The 16,786-nt window shown below is 35.3% G+C and overlaps 1 protein-coding gene across 6 annotated transcripts in view; it reads right to left on the minus strand.

The window, feature by feature from the left end:
* OPHN1 (oligophrenin 1) overlaps positions 1-16,786 on the minus strand; it is a 636,611-nt gene that overhangs the window by 58,695 nt on the left and 561,130 nt on the right. The gene's annotated exons all lie outside the window — the stretch shown is intronic.

Consider the following 16,786-nt stretch of genomic DNA (forward strand, 5'->3'; position numbering starts at 1 on the left):
TCTCCTAAGACAAATTAACCAACACAAATACATGCAAAATTTTAACAACTAATTTTAAGAGATTCATAGCTTCCATTAAGGCTGTTACTCCCTAATTTAGAACTCCTGCTCTAAGGAAAGTGGCACCTTTCTTCATAGTAGAAACCCTAGGTCAGAGTGTAGTGGTTAATAACAGGTTCTAGATGGCTAAATGAGACTTGAGAAATATGTCAAGCAGTTGTAATACATGCATCTTATTTATATCCTGATTTGAAAAAATTACAGGAAAATTTGAACACTGACTGGACAGTGATATTAAGGAATTACTGTTTGCTTTTCTTTCAGGTACAATGATGGTATTGTAATTTTGGTTTAAAAAGGTCTTTATCTGTTAGAGATATATACTGAAACATTTATGGATGAAGTGACATGAGGCCTTGTTTGGGGATGTGGGTGGGGTATAGATGAAACAAGAATGGGCATATGATGGTAAATGTTAAAGCTGTGTGATAGGCACCGGGAAGTATGTTATACTTTTTTTTTAAGTTCAGTTTATGTTTTAAACTCTCCATAGTAAAATGTTAAAAGAAATGCAGGCTTTGGAATCAAGTGGCCAAGTCTGAATCTCAGTTATGCTTCCTATCAACTGTAGGACATTTGGCAAGTCCATGATCTCTCTATACCTCAAGTTTTCTCCTCAGTATAATGGGAATAATAATAGTACCTACCTCGTGAGGTAGTAGTCAGGGTTACATGAGATGGTATACTTATTTCAGTGTGTGGTACATAATAAATACTCTATAACTGCTGGTCATTACTTATGCTATTATGCTCCAATTAGGCAGTGAGGCAAAAGTTTTTATGTGAGAAAGAAGGGCTAAGTTTTGCTGCAAAGACTTTTCCCCCCAGAGAGCTTTCTTCTATTTGAGAACCTGTTACCAATCACTCCTGTTACCATTATAGGGATCAGGGCCAAAAGGATTCCCTTTATAGTTTCCCTACTTTGTCCCAAGGTAGATAAATAGTCCTACTTTCATAAGCCTAGCACTAGGACATTCAAAAAAATCAGATTAGAGCATTCAAACAAAAATTTACTGAAGGCTTACAACTAATAGGGGCATAAGCACAAGAGAGCCATGTAACTAGATCATATGCTTCCAGGACATGCCTTGTGGCAGAAGCTACCTGTAAACCTCCAGCACTTAGGAGTAATCTTAAGCACATTTACCCTCCCAAAACAATGAAGTGAACAGTGACATGAATTTCTTCTCTCATGTGCTTTAGGCCCAACATCTCATTTACATGTTTCTATTTGAATACTTTCTTCAAGTATAAAGACCCTAGGAAATTTCACCCCTGCTCTACTTTAGAAGAGACAACAGGGATGGACTGTGCCCTACAGGATATAACAGCATTATTGCCATCTTAATACAGTACAAGAGGTCCAATGTCATAAAGATGAGCCACATATACAGTCTCACAGAGGCCACTACCTTCTACATAGGAAAGGATATTTTTCTGATTCAAGGAAATAGGGGATAGAATGATAGTAGCAATGGGGACTTTGGAACTAGACCCTCCGCCAAGGGAAAATATTTCCAGGTTCTGGGATATGCTGAATAATAATGACAAAATGGTAGTGATGATAATAATGACTGTGATGGTAATGGTAACAGATACCATTATTTGGGCACTTTCTCTGTGCCAGACCCTGTTCTAAGTGCTTTATATGGATTATCTCACCATTATTTTCAAAACTGCTCTATAAAGTAGCGAACTCTTTATTAGTCCTACTTTACAGATAAGGAATCTAAGGCACTGGGAAGATCAGTGTCACAAAGTTAATGTGGCAGAGCCAATTTTCAAAGCTAGAAGTTTGTTTCTAGAGTTCACACTCTTTCTGAAGAGAGAGTTTATTGCTCTTGTCAGGTAAAAAGTGTTCAGTATCATTCCCTTTCTTTAGCTAGTCATCCATTTCCACAAGAAAACACATAGCCCACTTCATAAACTGCAGAAAACTGAGAGTGAATCAGGAAAGACAGGGAGGCCTCACAAATAGGCAAGTAGCCAACGGGGGCCCTCTCTTCTACGTGTGGGTAAGTGGTAGGGAGAAGCTTTGAGATGTATCATACTAGTATAGCAGGAGAAATATATCAATTATTATAATACAAGTAGAATCATGCAAATAAGTGCTATGAGGAGGACAGTGCTAATTCTACTTGGAGGGGCTGAAGAAGATCTTTCAAAAGGAGTAACATTTGAGTTGGGCCTTGAAGGATTACAATAGATAGAAAACGAGGGAAAGGGAACTTCAGACAGAACACCTTAGAGGAGTGAAAGATCATAGTTTGCCTAAGAAAATGTAAACTAAGAGTAAAGTTTAGTGTGGTTTGAGCATAGGAACCAATTTTAGATGATAAGTGTGGGTAGTTGGAGATGAGGTTGTTAAGGTGGGTTGGGGCTGTATCATGAAGGCAATGAATGAAAGCCATGAGTATGAACTTTATCACTGGGCTGAAGTGAGTATGACCACAGGGAAGTGGTATTATCAAATGCATTTTTAGAATATCCCTTTAGGTTTATTATTAAAAGTTGACTAGACTAGAGAGACTGAGGTAGGGAGACCAGATAGGATACTGCTGATGAGAAGGATCTAAATTAGAATACCAGCAGCAAAGAGAGATAGATTCAAGAGATATTAAAGAGGGAGAATGGACAGTGCTTAGATATGGAGGTGCGAAGGAATCCATGATGTTAGTGAGCAGACTCATTGAAATACTTGATACAAGAGGAATAACAAGTTTGGGGATAAGATAATAGGGGTAAAGCACAGTGGTGAATAAAAGGATTTGGTGCCTTCTCAGAAGAGTGTTTAGACATTATACAGTAGACAAATGAGCTCTGGAATGAGATGGATGCAAATTGATGCACTGTTGTTTAGAAGTAATGTGGATTGGGCAAAATACTTTCCCTCTGAGCATCCAAGGACCTCACTATAAAATGGATCTCAATTTACCAGCCTCAAATGGGAGGTGATAAGAATTAAAGGAGTATAAATTCATGTCTACTTATGATGGAAAGAATTAAAAAGATAACAAGATATGTAAGCTAAGTGTCTATTAAAGGATGAATGAATACAGAAAATGTGATATATATATATATATATATATATATACATATGTGAATACTATTCAGCCTTAAAAAAGAAAGATATCCTGGGGCTCCTGGATGGCTCAGTCGGTTGAGCATCCGACTTCAGCTCAGGTCATGATCTCGCAATTTGTGAGTTTGAGCCCCGCATCTGGCTCTGTGCTGACCGCTGAGAGCCTGTAGCCTACTTTGGATTCTGTGTCTCCTTCTCTCTCTGCCCCTCCCCCACTTGTTCTCTGTCTATCAAAAAAATAAAATAAAAAAAGAAAGATATCCTGCCATTTGCAATGATATGGATAAACCTGGAAGATATTATGCTAAAGGGAATAAGGCAGACACAAAGAAAAAAACTGCATGATCTCATTTATATGTAGAATCTAAAAAGTCAAACATATAGTAGTGCATATCTATGGGTAGTATGGATATTTTAACAATATTAATGTTTTTAATACATAAACACAAAATATCTTTCCACTTATTTGTGTCTTCTTCAATTTATTTATCAATGTCTTCTAATTTTCAGTGCATAGGTCTTCAACTCCTTGGTTTAATTTTTTTATTAAGTATTTTTTGAGGCTACTGTAAATGGGAAGGTTTTTAAAATTTCTTGTTACTGAGTTTTAGGACTTCCTTATATATTTTGGATATTAACCCCTTAACAGATATATGGCTTGCAAATATCATTTATTATGTATGTTCTCTTCACTCTGTTGTTTTCTTTGCTGTGCATAAGCTTACACAGGTCTTCAACTCCTTGGTTAAACTTTTTCCTAAATATTTTTGATGCTATTGTAAATGGGATGGTTTTCTTAATTCTTTTTTACTTTTTTCTTTTTGGATAGTTAATTGTTAGTATGTAACACAAGTGAATTTTGTATACTGATTTTGTACGCTGCGCTTTACTGAATTTTCTTATTAGTTCTAACCATCTTTTGGTGGAGTGTTTAGACTTTTTTTCTATACAAAATCATATCATCCAGGGGCGCTTGGGTGGCTCAGTTAAGCGACTGACTTCAGCTCAAGTCATGATCTCACAGTTTGTGGGTTTGAGCCCTGCATCAGGCTCTGTGCTGACAGCTCAGATCCTGGAGCCTGCTTCGGATTCTGTGTCTCCCTCTCTCTGCCCCTCCCCAACTTGTGCTCTGTCTCTCTCTCTCTCTCTCTCTCTCTCTCAAAAATAAATAAACATTAAAATAAAATTTAAAATCATATAATCTACAGATAATTTTACTTCTTCCTTTCTTATTCGGACATTTATATATTTTTTCTTTTCTTGACTAACTTCTCTGGCTAGAACTACAAGTATTATGCTGAATAAAAGTGGACACAGTAGACATCCTTGTTCCTGATCTTAGAAGAAAAGCTTCCAGCTTTTCAACTTTGAATATAATGTTAGCTGTGGGTTTGTCATATATGGCCTTTTTGATATTGAAGTACATTCTTTCTACGCCTAATTTTTTGACAATTGTTATCATGAAATAATATTGATGAATATGCTTTTTCTGGATATATTGAAATTATCATATAATTTTTATCCTTCGTTCTATCAATGTGATGTGTCACATTTATTGTTTGTTATATAGAACTGTCCTTGTATCCATCCTAGGGATAAATATCCATTGACCATGGTGTAAGATCCTTTTAATCTGTTGCTGAATTCAGTTTTCTAGTATTAATGTTGAGGATTTTTGCATCTATGTTCATCAGGGTTACTGACCTACAGTTTTCCTGTTTCATATTGTCCTCATTTGGCTTTGGTATCAAGGTAATGCTGACCTCATAAAAAGAGATATGATTATTCCCTCTTATTAAAGTTTTTGTAATGGTTTAAGAAGGATTGGTATTAATTCTTCATTAATGTTTGGTAGAATTTTCCAGTGAAGACATTTGACTGTGAAACTTTTCTTGGTTGGGAGGTTTTTGATTGCTGATTTAATTTTCTTACTCATTACTGGTCCGGTCAGATTTCTTATTTCTTCATACTTCAGTCTTGGTAGCTTGTATATTTCTAGAAATTTAGCCATTTCTTCTAGGTTATCCAATTTGTTGGCATTTAATTATTCACAGGTATCTCTTTAAGATTCTTTAGATTTCTGTGGTATCAGTTATAATGACTCCTCTTTTATTTATAATTTTATTTGAGCCTACTCTTTTTTCTTAGTCTAAATAAATGTCAATTTTGTTTATCTTGTAAAAAAACACTTAATTTCTTTGAATTATTTTTCTATTTTTTTCTGGTATTTATTCCCTTTATTTTCACTGTGATATTTACTTTTCCCTTTCTTCTGCCTCCTTTGGCCTTATTTTGTTCTTTTTTCTAGTTCCTTGAAATTTAAAGCTAGGTTGTCTATTTGTGATCTTTCTTTTTTCTTAATGTAGGCATTTGACACTATAAACTTCCTTCTTAGAACAGCTTTTACTTTATCCCATAAGCTTTTGTATATGTATTTCTATTTTTATTTGTCTCATGATAATTTTTGTATTCCAATTTGATTTATTCTTTAATTGGTTTCCAAATATTTGTAATTTTATTCTATTTTTCCCCAGTTATTTATTTCTAGTTTCATACCATTTTGGTCAGAAAAGATACGTGGTACAACTTCAACCTTCTTAAATTTGTTAGGCTTTGTTTTGTGGCCCAATATATAATCTATCCTGGAGAATGTTCTGTGTGTGCTTTAAAAATGTGTATTCTTCTGCTGTTGAGTGGAATGTTAGGCATAGGTCTTTTAGGTCCATGTGGTCTATATTGTTGTTCAAGTCAACTATTTCCTTATTTTCCATATGAATGAGCATTTTTAAAAGTAAGTTATTAAAATCCCCTACTATTATTTTATTGTTCTATTTCCCTCTTTATTTCTGTTAATATTTGCTTTGCATTGGATATTTTGTACATGTGTATTTACAATAGCTATATCCTTTGATAAATGACATAATAATTACTATATAATGACCATTTTTTTCTCTTTTGACAGTTTTTGACATATAGTTCATTTTTCCTTATATATAGGTATTGTCATTCTTACTCTTTTGTGATTAACACTTACATAGAATACCATTTCTAGTCCTTCATTTTTAGCTTATTTGTGTTCCTAATGCTAAAGTGAGCCTCTTGTGGCCAAAATAGAGTTGAATCTTATTTTTTAATCTACTCGGACACTGTGTCTTTAATTGGAGAATGTAATCCATTTCCATTTAAAGTAACTACAGGCATAGCAGATATATTGCAGGTTTGGTTCCAGACCACTGAAATAAAGTGAATATTACAAGTAAAGCAAGTCAAATAAATATTTTGTTTCTCAGTACATAGAGAAGCTATGTTCATACTACACTACATTATATGAAATATACATATACATATGCACTACATTATGTGCAATGGCATTATGTCTAAAAAGACAATGTGCATACCTTAATTTAAAAATATTTTATTGAAGTGACTCACTGAGTAGAAGGGAAAGACCATAAATAAAAGTATGAAAAATAAGTATATCGGTAAAAATCAGTCAAGGGATTCACAAAATAATAGGATGTAAAATATGATACCAGATACCTAAAATGTTGGGAGGAGAGGAGTAAAGAATGGGTTCAAACTTAAGTGATGATCAAGTTAATATAGACTGCTATATGCAGAAGAGGTTATATATACAAAGGTAAGGTAAACATATATCAAAAACCACTAATAACTATGCACACAATAAAGAGAAGTGAATCCAAGTATATCACTAAAGGAAACCATGAAAGAGCAAAAGAAGAATGGATCAGAGAAATAACTCCAAAACAAGTTACAAAATGGCACTAAATACATATCTATCAATAATTACTTTGAATGTAAATAGACTAAATGCTCCAATCAAAAGAAATAGGGTAGAAAAATGGATTTAAAAAACCAAGACCCATCTATATGCTGCCTACAAGAAATTCATTTCATACCTAAAGACATCTGTAAATTGAAAATGAGGGGATAGAGAAATATTTATCATTAAAATAGATGTCAAAAGGAAGCCATAGTAGCAGTACTTATATCAGACAAAATAGACTTTAAAAAAGACTGTAACAAGAGACAAACAAGGACACTAAATAATAATAAAGGGGACCATCCAACAAGAGGATATAACAATTATAAATATGCACCCAACATGAGAGGGACCAAATACATGAAACAGTTAAAAACAAAGGAACAAATCAATAGTATTACAATAGTAGTAGGGTACTTTAAAACCACACTTATATCACTGGACAGATTATCCAATTAGAAAATCAACAAAGAAATCGTGGCTTTGAATGACACACTGAATGAGATGGACATAACAGATATATTCAGAACACTCCACAAAAATAAAATACCAGAATACACATTCTTTTCAAGTGAACATGGGGCATTCTCCAGAATAAATCACATATTTTGCCAAGTGCATATAGAATATTCTCCAGAATAGATCACATATTATGCCACAAAACAAGTCTCAACAAATTAAAAACGATTTAAGTCATATGATGTATCTTTTCTGACAATGCTATGAAATTAAAAATCAATCAAAAGAGAAAATCTGGAAAGAGCACAAATACATGGAGGTTAAATAATATACTACTAACTAATAAATGTGTCAACCAATAGATCAAAAAAGAAATAAAAAATTACATGGAAACAAATGAAAATGAAACACAATGGTCCAAAAATCATTGGGATGTAGCAAAAGCAGTTCTCAGAGGGAAGTTTAGTGCAATACAGGCCTGTATCTAAAAGAAAAATACTCAAATAAACAACCTAACTCTACATATAAAGGGGCTAGAAAAAGAGGAAATAAAACCAAAACCCTAGCAGAAAGAAGGAAACAAAGATTAGAGCAGATACAAATGATATAAAAAAAAAACTAAAAAAAACCCTATAGAAGAGATAAATGGTTCTTTGAAAAGAAAAACAAAAATTGGTGAACCTTTTGCCATACTCATCAGAAAAAGAGAGAGAGAGAGAGAGAGAGAGAAAGGACTCAAATAAATAAAACAATAAATGATGGAGGAGAAAGAGCAACCAACACCACAGAAATACCAACAAATGTCAGAGAATATTATGAGAAACTATATGCCAACAAATTGAACAACCTAGAGGAAATGGATAAATTCCTAGAAACATATAACCTACCAAAGCTTGATCAGGAAGAAACAGAAAACTGGAAGAGACCTATAACAAGCAAAGAAATTGAATCAGTAATAATAATAATAATAACCTCCCAAAAAACAGAAGTCCAGGACAAGACAACATTTAAAGAAGAGTTAATACCTATTCTCCAAATACTCCAAAAAATAGAAAAGGAAGGTAAACTTCCAAATTCATTCTATGAAGCCAGCATTACCATGGTACCAAAACCAGATAAAGACAGCACAAAAAAGAGAACTACAAACTGATATCTCTGTTGAACATAAATGCAAACATTCTCAACAAAATACTAGCTAACTGAATCCAACAATACATTTAAATAATCATTGACCACTATCAAGGGGGATTTATTCCAAGGACGGTTCAATGGTTCAATATTAGCAAATTAATCAATGTAATACATCACATCAATAGAGGAAAGAACAAAAATCACATGATCATTTCAATAGATGCAGAAAAAAAAAACATCTGACAAACTACACACCCATTTGTGAAAACAACAACAACAACAACAAACCTCAACAAAGTAGGTCTAAAGGGAACATACCTCAACATAAATGTCTCATATGAAAAACTCACAGTGAATATCACACTCAGTGGAGGGGGGGACTGACAGAACTTTTCTCCTAAGATCATGAACAAGACAAGGATCTCCATTCTCACAAATTTTATTTAACATAGTACTAGAAGTCCTAGCCATAGCAGTCAGATGAGAAAAATAAATAAAAGGCATTCAAATTGGTAAGAAGTAAAATTTGCACTATTTCAAGATGACATGATATTATATAGAGAAAAATCTGAAGACTCCACCAAAAAACTGCTAGAACTGATAAATAAATTTAGTAAAGTTGCAGGATACAAAATCAATGTTCAGAAAAGTTGATACATTTCCACATAATAATAATGAAGCAGCAGAAGGAAAAATTAAGAAAACAATCCCATTTAAAATTGCACCAAAAATAATAAAGTAGGTAGGAATAAACTTAGCAAAAGAGATGAAAGCCCTGTACTCTGAAAACTGTAAAACACTGATTAAAGCACTGTTATTTAGATGACACAAAGAAATGGAAAGACATTCCATGCTTAAGGACTGGAAGAATAAATATTGTTAAAATGTCTATACCACCCAAAACAATCTAGACATTTAATGCAATCCCTAACAAAACATCAGTGGTATTTCTCAAAGAACTGGAACAACCCTAAAATTTATATGGAATCACAAAAGACCCTGAATAGCAGCTACATCCAAAAGAATGAAACTGGACCAATTTCTTACACCATACACAAAAATAAACTCAGCATATATTAAACACTTAATGTGAGACCTGAAATCCTAAAAATCCTAGAAGAGAGCACAGGTAGTAATTTCTCTGACATTGGTTACAGCATCATTTTTGTAGATATGTCTCCTGAAACAAGGAAAATAAAAGCAAATTAAAGTATTGGGACTACATAAAAATAAAAGGTGCTGCACAGTGAAGGAAACAATCAGGAAAATTAAAAGGCAACCTGCTGAATGGGAGAAGATATTTGCAAATGACATATTCAAATAAGGGTTAGTATCCAAAATATATAAAGAACTAATACAATCCAACACCTAGAAAACAAATAATCCAATTAAAAATGGGCAGAATAAATGAATAGACATTTCTTCAAAGAAGACACCCAGATGGCCAACAGACACATGAAAAGATGCTCAACATCACTCATCAGGAAAATGCAAATCAAAATTACAATGAGATATCATCTCAAACCTGTCAGAATGGCTAAAATTAAAAATAAAAGAAAGGATTGGCAAGGATGTTCAGAAAAAGGAAACCTCATTCACTGCAGGTGGGAATGCAGACTTGTACAGCCACTGTGGAAAACAGTATGGAGGATCCTCAAAAAGCTAAAAATAGAACTATCCTATGGTCCAGTAATCACACTACTGGGTATTTGTCCAAAGAATACAAAAACACTAATTCAAAGATACATGCACCCTTAAGTTTGTAGCAGCATTATTACAAGAGCAAAATTGTGGAAGCAGCGTGTGTCCCTTGATAGATGCATGGATAAGGAAGATGTGGTATATATACACAATGGAATATTACTCAGCCATAAAAGAGAGTGAAATTTTGCGATCTGCAATGATATGGATAGAGCTAGAGAGTATTTTGCTAAGGGAAGTCGGAGTCAGTCGGAGAAAGAAAAATACTATATGATTTCACTCATTTGTGTAATTTAAGAAACAAACAATCCAGCAAAGGGAGGGGGGAGAGAGAGAAAGAGAGAGAGAGAGGTGCAGGCAAACCAAGCAACAGACTCTTAACTGTAGAGAATAAACTGTTACCAGAGGAGAGGTAGATGGGGGGATGGGTGGAAAAGGTGATTAGGATTAAGGAGTGCACTTGTGATGAGCACCAGGTGTTGTATATAAGTGTTGAATCACTATATTGTACACCTGAAACTAATATAACACTTTATGTTAACTATTTTTGAATTTATATAAAAACTTAATAAAAAATGCTTTATTGCTTAACAAATGTCAACCATCACATGAGATTTCAGCAAGTCATAATCCTTATGCTGGAGGAGAGTCTGGGTTTATTGTTGATGGCTGCTGACTGATCAGGCTGGTGGTTGCTGAAGGTTGGGCTGGCTGTGGCAATTTGTTACTTTTTTAAATATAATTTATTGTCAAGTTAGCTAACATAAAGACTATACAGTATGTTATTGGCTTCAGGAGTAGGTTCCCATGATTCATCACTTACATACAACACCAAGTACTCATACCAACAAGTACCCTCCTCAAAGTCCACTGCCCATTCCCCTCCCCACCCCCGCACCCCCTCCATCAGCCATCAGTTTGTTCTCTATATTTAAGAGTCTCTTATGTTTTGACTCACTCTCAGTTTGTAACTGTTTTTTCCTTCCCTTCCCCCATGGTCTTCTGTTAAAATTCCTCAAATTCCACATATGATATCCTTCTCTGATCGACTTATTTCACGTAGCATAATACCCTCCAGTTCCATCCACGTTGTTGCAAGTGGCAAGATTTCATTCTTTTTCATTTCCAAGCAGTATTCCATTGTGTGTGTGTGTGTGTGTGTGTGTGTGTACCATACTAATTTTATCCATTCATCAGTTGATGGACATTTGGGCCCTTTCCATAATTTGGCTATTGTTGATAGCACATTGGGGCACCTGTGCCCTTATGAATCAGCACTCCTGTATCCTTTAGATAAATTCCTAGTAGTTCTGGGTCATACAGTAATTCTATATTTAAATTTTACTATTTATTTTTATTATTTATTTTTAATACTTTGAGGAACCTCCATACTGTTTTCCAGAGTAGTTACACCAGTTTGCATTCCCACCAATAGTGTAAGAGAGTTCCCCTTTCTCCACCTCCTTGCCAACATTTTTTGTTTCATGTGTTCTTAATTTTAGTCATTCTGAAGAAGTGAGAGGTGATATATTTCATTGTAGTTTTGATTTATATTTCCCTGATGATGAGTGACATTGAACATCTTTTCATGTGTCTGTTAGCCATCTGTATGTCTTCTTCGGAAAAGTATCTGTTCATGTCTTCTGGCCATTTCTTCACTGGATTATTTGTTTTGTGGGTGTTGAGTTTGGTAAGTTTGTTATAGATTTTGGATACTAACCCTGTATACAATATGTTATTTGCAAATATCTTATCCCATTCCGTTGGTTGCCTTTTAGTTTTGTTGTTTCCTCTGCTGTACAGCTTTGTATCTTGATGAGGTCCCAATAGTTCATTTTTGCTTTTAATTCCCTTGCCTTTGGAGACATGTCAAATAAGAAGCTACTGTGGCTGGGATAAAGAGGTTGTTGCCTCCTTTCTCCTCCAGGATTTTGTGTTTTCCTGTCTCACATTTCCTTTCATCCGTTTTGAATTTATTCTTGTTTATGGTGTAAGAAGGTGGTCCAACTTCATTCTTCTGCATCTGCTGTCCCATTCTCCCAGCACCACTTGCTAAGGAGACTCTTTTCCATTGGATATTCTTTCCTGCTTTGTCAAAGATTAGTTGGCCATACATTTGTGGGTCCAGTTTTGGGTTATCTATTCTGTTATATTGGTCTATGAGTATGTTTTTGTGCCCATACCATGCTGTCTCGATGATTACGTCCTTGTAGTACAGGCTAAAGTCCAGGATTTTGATGCTTCTAGCTTTGGTTTCTTTTTCAACATTACTTTGGCTATTTGCGGGGTTTTTTTGGTGGTTCCATACAAATTTTAGGATTGTTTGTTCTAGTTATGAGAAGAATGCTGGTGTTATTTTGATTGTGATTGCATTGAATGTGTATATTGTTTTGGGTAGTATTGATATTTTAACAATACTTATTCTTCCAATCCATGAATGTGGAATGTTTTTCCATTTCTTTGTGTCTTTTTCAATTTCTTCCATAAGTTTTTCTATAATTTCCAGGATACATATCTTTTACCTTTTTGGATAGGTTTATTCCTACGTATTTTATGGTCCTTAGTGCAGTCATAAATGGAATCAATTCCTTGATATCTCTTTCTGTTGCTTCATTATTGGTGTATAGAAATGCAACAAATTTCTGTACATTGATTTTATATCCTGCAACTTTGCTGAATCCATGTATCAGTTGTAGTAGTTTTTTTTGGTGGAGTCTTTTGAGTTTTCAATGAAGAGTATCATGCCATCTGAAAAAAGTGAAAGTTTGACTTCTTCTTTGACAATTTTGATGCTTTTTATTTCATTTTGTTGTCTGATTGCTGAGGGTAAGACTTCCAACACTATGTTAAACAACAATAGTGAGAGTGGACATCTCTGTCATGTTCCTGATCTCAGGGGGAAAGCTCTCAGTTTTTCCCCATTGAGGATGATATTAGTGGTGGGACTGTCACATATGGCTTTTATGATATTAAGGTATGTTCCTTCTATCCCGACTTTCTCAAGGTTTTTTTTTTTTTATCAAGAAAGGATGCTGTATTTTGTCAAATGCTTTTTATTGCATCTATTGACAGGATGTTTCTTATCTTTTCTTCTACTAATGTGATGCATCACATTGATTGATTTGCAGATATTGAACCATCCCTGCAGCCCAGGAATGAATCCCACATGACCATGGTGAATAATTCTTTTAATATACTGTTGAATTCGATTTGCTACTATCTTCTTCTGAATTTCTGCATCCATGTTCATCAGGGATATTGGCCTGTAATTCTCCTTTTTAGTGGGGTCTTTGTCTGCTTTTGGGAATCAAGGTAATGCTGGCTTCATAGAATGAGTCTGGAAGCTTTCCTTCCAAGTTTTTGGAACAGCATGAGAAGAACAGGTATTAACTCTGCTTTAAATGTCTGGTAGAATTCCCCTAGGAAGCCATCTGGCCCAGAACTCTTATTTGTTGGGAGACTTGATAACTGATTCAATTTTTTTTGCTGGTTATGGCTTTATCCAAATTTTCTATTTCTTCCCGTTTGAATTTTGTTAGTGTGTGGGTGTCAACGAATTTGTCTGTTTCTTCCAGATTGTCCAGTTTATTGGAATGTAATTTTTCATAGTATTCTCTAATATTTGTTCGTATTTTTGTGGTGTTGGTTGTGATCTCTCCCCTTTCATTAGTGATTTTACCTATTTGGGTTCTCTCTCTTTTATTTTTGAGAAATCAGGCTAGGGGTTTATCAATTTTGTTTATTCTTTCAAACAAACACTTATGAGATTCATTGATATGTTCTACTGTTTTTCTGAATTCTATATTGTTTCTGCTCTAATCTTTATTATTTCTCTTCTTCTGCTGGCTTTGGGGTTTCCTTGCTGCTCTGCTTCTAGTTCTTTAGGTGTAAGGTTAGGTTCTGTATCCAAATACAGATTTTTATTGTTTCTTGAGATAGATCTGAATTGTAACATATTTTATTCATAGAATGGCCTTTGCTGCATCCCAAAGTGTTTGGATTGTCATATTTTCATTTTTATTTGCTTCGGGATATGTTTTTAATTTCTTCTTTAATTTCCTGGTTCACCCATTCATTCTTTAATAGGGTGGTCATTAACTTCCATGAATTTGGAGGCTTCCCAAATTTTTTCTTGTTGTTGATTTCATGTTTCATAGTGTTGTGATGTTAAAATATGCATGGTATGATCTCAATCCTCTTATATTTTGTGACCCAGTATGTGATCTATTTTGGAGACTGTTCAATGTGCACTCAAGAAGAATATATATTCTGCTGCTTTGGGATGAAAAGTTCTGAATATATCTGTCAAGTCCATGTGGTCCAGTGTATCATTCAAGGCCATTGTTTCTTTATTGATTTCCTGCCATATGATCTGTCCATTGTTGTAAGTGGAGTATTAAAGTCACCTACAATTACAGTATTATTATCAATAAGTTTGCTTAGGTTTGTGATTGACATATATTTGGGCTTAAAAGTTGGGGGCATAAACATTTACAGTTATTAGCTCTTATTGATGGATAGACCCCTTAATTATGATATAAGGCCCTTATTCATCTCTTGTAACAGTCTTTAATTTAAAGTCTAGTTTGTCTGATATAAGTATGGCCATCCTGGCTTTCTTTTGACATCCATTAGCATGACAGATTGTTTTCCATCCCCTCACCTTCAATCTGCAGGTGTCCTCAAGTCTATAATGAGTCTTTTGTAGACTGGCTGTGGGAATTTCTCAAAATAAGACAATCATGAAGTTTGCTGCATTGATTGACATTTCCTTTCACAAACCATTTCTCTTTAACATGCAATGCTCTTTGATGGCATTTTACCCACAGTACAGCTTATTTTTTTCCTGATAAATATGGAGTTTATTGGTATTGTTTGGTATAACTTTATCCCAATCCGGGCGTGTTAACAATCCTTTAAAAATCATGCTACATTACTTTGGAGGAAGATACCTCCAGCTTAACGTGTTTAATGTCAGATAATTGTAATCTTTTAAAACATTTTTCACTGCCTCTGATTTTTAACACAGTGAGCATCAGTCTAATGTCAATGTGAATGCACATTAACCAGGTAATGGCTTTCTAAAGTGATTCCTTCACAGATAGCAAATGGCATAATCCTGGAACTGTGTATGAGAGGCAAAAGGGAAGCTGTGTGTGCTGCCAATATTTTATGGATTACCTCCCTCTTGTAAGTAGTGTCCACTCTTTTTTTATTAAAATTTTTTAATGTGTATTTATTTTTGACAGAGAGGGAGACAGAGCATGAGCGTGGGAGGGGTAGAGAGAGAGGGAGACACAGAATCCGAAGCAGGTTACAGGCTCTGAGCTGTTAGCACAGAGCCCGACGTGGGGCTTGAACTCACAGACCGTGAGATCATGACCTGAGCCGAAGTCAGATGCCCAACGGACTGAGCCACCCAGGCACCCCAAGCAGTGTCCACTCTTTGATTAACAATTGCAAATGACCCAACTGGAGAGAACACTCAAGATAATAAGCAAAGAGAACTGGAAAGCTATGAAAATGCAATGCCTGGCTGAGCCCTGAGGGGCATCCTAGGTTGGATGTGTTGATCACAATGACCATGATATTGTTGTACAGAGGCTGACATGGACACCAGGAAGAGGGGACATTGAAGGCAGATGAGAAATGGATGTGACTGCATCCTAGAAACCTCCCAAAACACACTTTGGGTGTTGGTGGGGTTATTTTGTGTGAAACTTGATCTCAATCTGTCTCACACTGAGCTAAGGAAATAAGTATAACAGGGAGTTTTCCTGTTTCTTGATTTCTCCTATATCTGGGTTTACAGTTAGGTGGAAGACAACTTTAAAGTGAACATGGTAAGCTTCCTTATGGTGGTGGTAGTCAGAAAGGAAGAATGAAAGAATAAGCTGGCCTGAAACAGTGCACACTAACATGGTCAGGAGAACTTAGAACCCGTGTGAGCCTTTTTTACCCAGGGAATGAATGTATTCCTGCTACTTTTCTCTGTTTCATAAACTTTCCTGTGGCTTTGGCTCACCACTTTTACATAAGACCATATTGCAAGAGTTGCACGGGCAAACAAATTGCACATTCAGTTTATTACCATATGCAAGTACTGTGCCAATACATTTTTGTGGTAATTAGGAGGCTGAGAATATCCCCAAAGCCCAGGCAGCCACTGGCTGCCAGGTAAGACAATCTCTCAAGGAACTCAGCAGCAGTCATGCTCAGTAAGGGCCACTCACTTATTCAAGACTCCTTGATGTGAAGGGCACCAAAGAAGTCAATCTATCCTTCTAGTTGACACTCTTCTAGTTAATACAGTTCTTCATGATTTTTCAACCTGTGTCCCCCTGTCAGATACTTTCTTTGACATTAATGGTGACTTCTTTTGCAGACATTCACTTAGCATCTCTTTTAGTCTCTGTGATCTGAAGGCTATTATGTTTCTGGGTCAGAGAGCCTGAGTTGAGGCTCTGGGGGTTCAAGCACCGGGTTCCACAGCTCATCTTCTTCTCTGGGGCCATAGATCAGGGCATACCATTGAAAGACAGTCCATCTTCCAACACACCTGCATGCAG

Source organism: Prionailurus bengalensis, chromosome X, assembly GCF_016509475.1.
Source record: "Prionailurus bengalensis isolate Pbe53 chromosome X, Fcat_Pben_1.1_paternal_pri, whole genome shotgun sequence".
Taxonomy (NCBI): domain Eukaryota; kingdom Metazoa; phylum Chordata; class Mammalia; order Carnivora; family Felidae; genus Prionailurus; species Prionailurus bengalensis.